Source organism: Fukomys damarensis, unplaced genomic scaffold, assembly GCF_012274545.1.
Source record: "Fukomys damarensis isolate Sample0158 unplaced genomic scaffold, DMR_v1.0_HiC HiC_scaffold_38, whole genome shotgun sequence".
Classification (NCBI taxonomy): domain Eukaryota; kingdom Metazoa; phylum Chordata; class Mammalia; order Rodentia; family Bathyergidae; genus Fukomys; species Fukomys damarensis.
Window position 1 is genome coordinate 1,905,670 of NW_022900950.1, and position 8,198 is coordinate 1,913,867.

General features: G+C 40.2%; 1 pseudogene; it reads right to left on the reverse strand.

Annotated features, from left to right (window-relative positions):
- Positions 1 to 1,151: 1,151 nt before the first annotated feature.
- Positions 1,152 to 7,446, reverse strand: LOC104858608 (annotated as a pseudogene).
- Positions 7,447 to 8,198: the final 752 nt, after the last annotated feature.

The following is an 8,198-nucleotide window of genomic DNA, read 5'->3' on the forward strand; positions in this document are numbered from 1 at the left end:
TATGATGAACTCAACAATGGGGACTTTCACTCTCTAAGACCCATCATACTACTGACTTTGAGTATCCACCTAGACAGCAGCAGATGGAAATGTTGAGCCCCCAAGACGGCACTACTCCCTAAGGAATCAATCAGTTACTTGGTCGCAGGTATATACACACATTCCATCGGAAGAGTGTGGGATTTGTCCTCATTAATATAGACACATAGATACAGATTTTCCTCTCTCATGTGCAGTGTTTCAGGCAGTACTAAAGCCCCTGGCCAAGTGGAATGCCTTATTCACCGTTGTAGTACACTATACAACATTGCTACTGTCTAGAATTCATCCGTTATTGAAGAAATGATGACAGTGGTCGTTTATCCATGAATTAACTTATCTTAATAGTTACCTTATTAACCAGAGCATCTTGCTTGACAAACTGTGGAACTGCAAAGTGAAGCAAAGTACCAGCAGCCAGGCAAAACCCTGAGATAAACAGATTCCGTCTTCCAGAATGTAGTATATATTTAAGTCAGTTATTTCTTAGTTAAAATGCATTGGTCTGAGAATCAAGGGAAAGAGAGAAAGTGATGCATTTATTACTGCAATAAAAAAAATACTAGCTGATTTAGCTATGTTAGTTTACAAGTCTTGATTTCTAAGATAGAAATGATTTTACTGGGAAACACAATATCATTAAATTGAAAACGGAGACTTCAGCCAGTCATTTTGGGCTCCTGAAGCCATGAAATGACAACATGATGAATATTATTGGCTGTGATCATCTGGTTATCAAAGGAAAATTAGATGACTGCTACAAATACAACAGGAATAAAGAAGGCCTGTTTTGCAAACATTATTCTCTGAGATGCTTGTCAATTGTATCTCTCTGCACTAGAAAGCTTTCTATTACTATACTACAATAGCAGATAACTTATGAAGAAACAGGTTAACTTAGCTCACAGTTTTAGAGGTTCAAAGTTTAGGCTAAGGTGGCCCCATCTATTTGGCATGTGGTGAGAGAAACAGATGGCAGGGCACAATGATGGAAGCTTGAAAGGAAGGTAAGACTGTATTTTAAACCAAGAAGCTGAAGGAAACTAGGGCCCCCAAATCCCTTCCAAGGTCATACCTCAAATGACATAAGGACCTTCCACTGGCCTCACCCTTTAAGAGTCCATTCCATCTTTCACTTCCACCAAATCTTTTACGTAGGAGCCCTTGGGGAACACTAAACATATTCAAATAATAGCAATGCTCAGTAGGGAAAGATAATGTAAAACTATAATAACAAAGGCCAGACCACTGAGATTTCAGACCATTTAGGTCACTCCACAAAGTAAAAAAAAAAAAAAAAACTACCAGCTTCTGCAGGGGTTAGACCATAAGTATGGGAGGCTTAATGTGCAGTTGTAAGCCATGAATCTTTCCTGCTGTGTTCATCAAAGATGAACTCACCATGCACACTAATATGGGTAATATAACACATCCTAAACATACTCTTATCCCAATTGCAATAACAGGACCTAACAATTGGGTGACTGATGCCATGGAGGGTAAGACCTCTTTTAAATGATTGATAAAATGCTGAGCAGCTTGTACCACATCAAATTTTAAGGAAGGGGCATTCTGTAGATCCAAAATATCTTGATGTAACTGTTAAATCTAGGGAGGTATTTTGATTTACCAAATACCTTTCAAATGCCTTTGTATTTTACTCCAATCATAGATGGAATCATTATATAGCTTATTGGTTATACAAATCCATTCATAACCCGGGTGACACATCAATGGAGAACAAACTTTCAGTGCCCGTATTTCTTCTACCATAAGAGTAACTTCATCATATAATGCATTTATCTTTTGTTCTAATCTTTGAAATCTACTTGAATAGTTACATTATGAGTCACACCTTTAGCTAAAACATTAACATAATGAGCATCCCAAATTTCTTGTGCCAAAGCAACTGCAGCAGTTGCGGCTATAGCTATTACAGTAATAAGGGCTACAATCCCCACAATAACCAATCCCATCACTCTTTTTCTGTCTACTTAATGCTTTCTCAATTACCATTAACATTCATAATCCTTGATCTATATACCAGGTTTCATTAAATTGAACAGGTATCATAACAAAGAGAGGTTGTCTCAAAACCACAGAATGAAAGGAAGTCATCATTTTTGAGAATTTGCAATTTGTCAATTTACAATTAAAACAGCTGTTGTTATATTCATTATCAGTTTCATAAGCAATCTCTATATTTCTTATCAATAACATATAAGGAGCATTAAAACAAGACATTATCTTTTTCTTTTGTTCTTTAACTTGAGATTACACAGCATTTATGGTATTTCACATATTAAAGGCCCCTATGCCAAAAATATTTAAACTAAGGCTAGTAACTTTGACATATTTCTCCCAATGCAGGAGCAAGTTTCCAAATGTTGGATTGAGAAAAACCTGAATTTGTCCACCAAAGTCCTGCAGACAAGTTTAAGTCCAAGTGATTAGTCCAAAAACTTTCAAGATGTGTCATTAAATATCAGGCATATAAACCCAATATCACTGGATAGAATTACTTCTGGGAAACATTTTTAGGGTTATTAAGATGATCCACATGATGAACCAATCTCTCTGGCAGCCATCATGCTCCATCATGTTCCAAAGCGTAAGGAGAACCCTGAGGATGCCAGAATCTTTCTGCTGCTGAATGGGCAGGCTTATCAATTTGTAAAAAAATTTTAAATATAGGTAGCATGATTTAAATAATTTCTGGGTGAAGAGGGGTACAATTCCCCCTTTTTTATTTTTTGTAGTTGCACCTTTAATAGTGGGGAACAGGGGAGAATACCTGGGTCAAAAGGTTATTATCATAAACAGTATGTTGGAAAACCTGCATAGTCAAACAACATGAATGCATTTTTGTACACCAGAAAAGTAGCAATAATAATTATTATACTTATATGAAATCTTATGTCCTGTAATGTAGCTTTGTATCAACAGGATCTTCCCTTTTTTTTCAGAAAATATTATATTTTGAAGATAACCATCATAAACATGTTACAATAACACATTTAGAATTCAGCCTTTTGATGGTAACCAATATAAACATTTTTAACAATATATTTAACAAGGCATAGCTTTTTATAAGGCTATGGAAATTATTTGGGCTCCCACTAGTGAACAAAGTTCAGAATAAATTTTCTAAGCAGCTGCTTATTTACCAACAGAAGTGTACCAAAACTTAAAAGTTTATATTTAATTATCTTTAAGGTTTTTTTTAATCCTATAAAGCCAGGGTGTAGATATCAACAATCTACTTGTATTTGACGTCATTTTGATCAAAAACATAATTGGACAAACATTTTTGAACATTTAGACAGACAAACATATAAGACAGTTTAAACTAAAGTGCACTCAGATGGTTTTGACCAATAGAATTATAAAATCTTTTAGTTACTACTAGTCAAAATTTTTGCAGGTCAAAATTAACAGAGATCTCTTGTAGAATTAGGGTTAAAGGAATGAAAGCTCTTCTTGATTGTAAATGTAAACCTTTTATGACAGACTTGAAACCAACAAGCAAACAAATAAATCATTTCCATAAACATTCTCTACATACTTAGGCCTTCTGGTCTTGCATATCTTTCTTTACCTGTTTTTAATAACACAAACATAAAAAAAACTTTCATGTTAAAAATATAACTCTTACTTATAGCTTTCCTAATATTTTTATATCTCATTTATTATTAACCTTCTATAAAAAACTTCAGCTTAAAGTCAGTTTTCTGTTCTCAGATTGTTACATCTTAAAATTTGACTGGCTGCCAATAGAACAGTATTAACCTTGAGTTTTTAGAAAAGAACAAGTTAACCCTATAATCACAGTTTAAGAACTTGCAATGCACAAGAAGTGTTACCAAAGCTAAATAGTTTTCACTAGCAGCTGACTGTTGCAAAGCAGAAGTTTGAGAAACTCCTAGGCTGGAGCAAAAGAGGCCAAACACAATGTAAGACAAAGGCTTATGAAAACCAAACCAAGAGAAGAACCAGGGACTCTGTCGGGGAATCCCCTTAATCTCCACTTCTGAAACCAGAAGAACTATGCCTTGACCAGAGGGTCCTGAGGAGGGGAAAATATCAACCTCCTTCCCAGTAAACAGAGAGACAGAGTTCTTACCAGAGGGGCAAAGGACTTCTCCGGCCCCTGTGGCAGGGAGTCCACTACTAGCATGTCTGCCTGGACCTCCCAGCCTCCAAAATGATCCAGATCACAAGTTACCAATTCAGACATTAACAGGAAGAGAAAGACACAGAAGCAAAAAAAAGAACAAGTACTAAAGTTTAAGTGATCAACACAGTAGGGGTCCTCTAGGGTTAGCTGTATTCAACCTTTTCACTTTCATGTCTTGGATCCAGACTATCTCTAACAAGAGTCCATAAGCTGAAAATATCCACAGGTACCTTACTGGGACCATGTACATCACAATAATCTTGTAATCATTTTCCTACCTTACTCCAAGTATCTAAGTTTACAGTGCCTTCTTCAGGGAACCAGAGACAAACCATTTCAACAAATTCTAAAAAATTACATGATTGCTCATGCCCTACTCTAGCACCACTGACACACAATAAATCTTTAAGCACATGTACAAAAAGCATGCAACTATTGCCAGCTCCCATTTTTAATATTTACAAGAAAACTCACTGCTCCTCTTTTGCCTTCCTTTTGAAGGTCCTCTTTTTTCTTTTTGTGAAGATCTCCTTTTATTCTTTATCCAGTGGTGTCCTTCACTGGATCCCTTGATACTCAGGTCCCTGTTCGGGCACCACTTGTGGAAGCCCAGCTGTCACAACACAAACCAGCCTGAGTTGGGGAGTGAGGATTGAGAAAGGAAAGAACACTCAAGCCTAAGTGGAGACCAAGAAAAGTCTGATTTATTTCACAGAAACAGCTCCTTTTAAATGCTCACATCAACAGGTAGCCTCTAAAGGCACACAACAAGAGGAAGCTTTTAAGGGCACACAACAACAGGAAGCACCAAGCAATTGTCTTTTTATCTTTATGCAAAGACTGGATTTCCTGACTCTTATAGATAACATCAGATCTTCCAATAACGAGTTCCTGTTATCCCAGGTCAAAGAACAAAACAAGTTTAACAAACAGTGTCCTTGAAAAGAAACAAATGTTACATTGTATCAATGTCTTAATTGTAGAGGAAAAAGTTATTTTCCAAATGTCAAATGCCAGTGGGCCATGACTGGGCCCCCACAGATAGGACAGGTTTGCCCCAGGTCAATGAGAATTGCATGCTGCTGGGAGGTGAGCTGTTTTAAGAGTTCTTTGTAGGTCACATCCTTCAGCTGCTACTTACTGGGAAATGGATGTCTTCAGTGGAACTGCTCAGCTAGAAATTTCCAGAATTCACCCTGGTGATGACGTGGTATGCCTTCCCCAACAGCTGAATGCATTTTTTTCCATATCAAGCTTAATTTTTTATCTTACTGGAGTGCAAAGCAACTTTTCCCAAACCGTAGTTATTTAGGACAAGGAGTGATTTCTTCCTAGTCAAGTTTCAGGTGCTTGTTCAGCAAATTGTTCTCAGAAGCTTGTAGCTTCTGATTTTTCTTCTCTGTCCTCAGCAGCAGTGTCTGCTGTAGCATGGCCTTACTCCACAGCTCCCGCAACTCCCGAGATGTCCTTTACTTCTCCTCCGGTACAGGGCGAAAGGGCTTATCTTCATGCATTGGCTCCAAAGAAGTCCTCAGGGGAAGCTCTCCTACCTCTGAATAATCTTTGTATCTGCCAGCAGAGTCGTTGGCCTTCTGTGGGATGGCCATGAGCAATAAGGTCTGCTGCCCTCATGAATGCCACCAGGTCTTCAAGGGGGTCTTCCCCATGTCTCCCAGTTGGTTTGCTTTGGATTCAAAATCCTTCCGTTCATGAGGTGTCTCCATGCTCACTGAGTGATACCTCATAAGCTTCTCTGACTGACTCCCGGAGACCCCTGTGTGGGCTCTGGAAGCCCCGGGCACTTCTCAGGGAAGTGGCTCAGAATCCGCCTTTGGTAGGCCTGCTGTGGGGACAGCAGGGCAGGCTCCTCTGGGGATGGCTCTCCAAGTCACTGGACAGGTTACCCAATGAGCAGAGGGGCTTGAAGGAGCTCTCAGAGGTGGGCAGAGAATCCTTGTTTCCCGTGTATGGCTTTTGCTGGTGCTACTTAATGTACAAGACACAGAATTGTCCAGATCTACTCTGGGAGAATGTGCCTGTAGGCCTCTGGTTTTATTACCCCAGGACAAAATACTTTCTAAAGATTCTGTTAAAGACCTCTTTGCTTTGTTTTCAGCATTTCTAGCCTAAATCGAGGAGCACTGCCTGGTAATTCACTACCTGCTGTAACATGTGGTGTCTGCTTTATCTCTCCAATATGGATGTATTCTTTTTGCTTCTCATCATATAAACATTTCAAAAAAGAAATAATTCATTTTCTCTCTGCTCGTTTCTTGGTCTCAATTTGTGCACCTCCTCAAAAATAGTTGCCTGCTCCTGATTAGTCAGTGTCCTTAGGTGCTTCTGGAGTTCTAATTTGGTTTTGGAAGAATTCATTCCCTCTATCCCCTCACAGAGCTTGTGCACACCCTGCAAGGGGCAGGCCTCACACAGCTGGGTGGTGCTTTCTCTGTCTGCTGCCGGGCGCCGCTGTGAAAGCCTGCTTCAGGATCATCGTGATTTCGGCAACCACAGCTTCATCTGGAACATGTAACAGACAAAATGAAAGCTGCCACCTCCCAAAGACTCCCGGCAGATAAACCAAAAGTGGTCCACGTGTCTGATGTCCCCAGAGCAAACGGGTATCTCCTTAAAATTTTCCAATGCTTTTGTTGTTGTTGTTTTTGGTGTCAGGACTGATGAGGTAAACTTCAGATTGGCCTATCGTGAAGAGCATAGTTCAATTTTCCTCAGTGTCTGTGGGCTGCATGATATGGTGCCCGTTGATGAAGTGGTTCTCGGATGTCATTCTCCTCAAAGGAGCTAAAGGAGCTGCAGCTCCGCAGGCCGCCATCCTGGAACTCCTTCCTGTAAACCAGTGAGCGAAGCCCCAGCTGTGACAGAGACTTCCGCATGGGCCTGCTCCTCAGGGGGCCCCATTAGAAGGGCCCGTCCACTGGGGGCTTGGGACCCTGAGAGGGTGGCTCCCCTTCCGCCCTCAGGCTGCAGCTTACGTAGTTGAACTTCTCGATGCACTCGCTGATCAGGGCCGGCAGGGCCTTCTTACGTGCCACTGTCACTCAACCACAGAAGAGGATCTTGAACTTCTTGGAGAAGGTGTAGTTGAACCCAGACTAGCAGCACAGCTCATCCTGGTGGGAGATCTTCCAGGCCTGGTGGTTGAAGCCCACGATCTCAGGCACCTTGGCAACCCAGCTGAACAATGGTGACGTCGCAGGCTGGGCGGCCATCTCTAGCTGACTCCTGCTCACTCCCCCCCACCCCCGTCACCTACCTGTGGGTCCGGGGCACTCAGGGCTCTGCAGGGCCCGGGCATCCTCCCCCCATGGGAGCGAAAGTGGCGAGAGCAGCGGGCTCCTCCCGGATGCTGGGCGAGAAAGGCTACTGCCCAATTTTTAATAGGGCATTTTTTATGAACTTTTTTGAATTCTATATCCAGGACATAACCCCCCCATCAGATGCATAAGTTTAAAATATTTTCTACTATTCTGTACGTTATTTTTTCACACTGCTGACCATTTCCTTTGTCCTACAGAAGTTTTTTAATTTAATGCAATCCTATTTTTCCTTTTGTTTCCTGTACTTTTGGGGTCCTATTCTAATGTTCTGAAACATTTCTTCCTAGGTCTTCTTCCAGGAGTTTTAAAGCTTAAGGTCTTGTATATGAGTCTTTAATACATTTGTATTTAATTTTTGAAATGAAGGATTTAGTTTCATTCTTCCACATATTGATATGCATTTTACTAGCACTATCTACGTTTTTAAAGAACTGTCCTTTCTGTATCTGACCTATCTTGCTTAGCATAACATCCTATTTTTATTCATGATATGGTAAATAGCAGAATCTCCTTTTCGTGGCTGAATAATATTCCACTGTGCATATGTACTTACTTCATTGTCTTTCCATCCATTCATTTCTTTTAGGTGTATGTCCATATTCATCATATGATAGCTCTATATCTAACTTTTTTAGGTGTCTCCA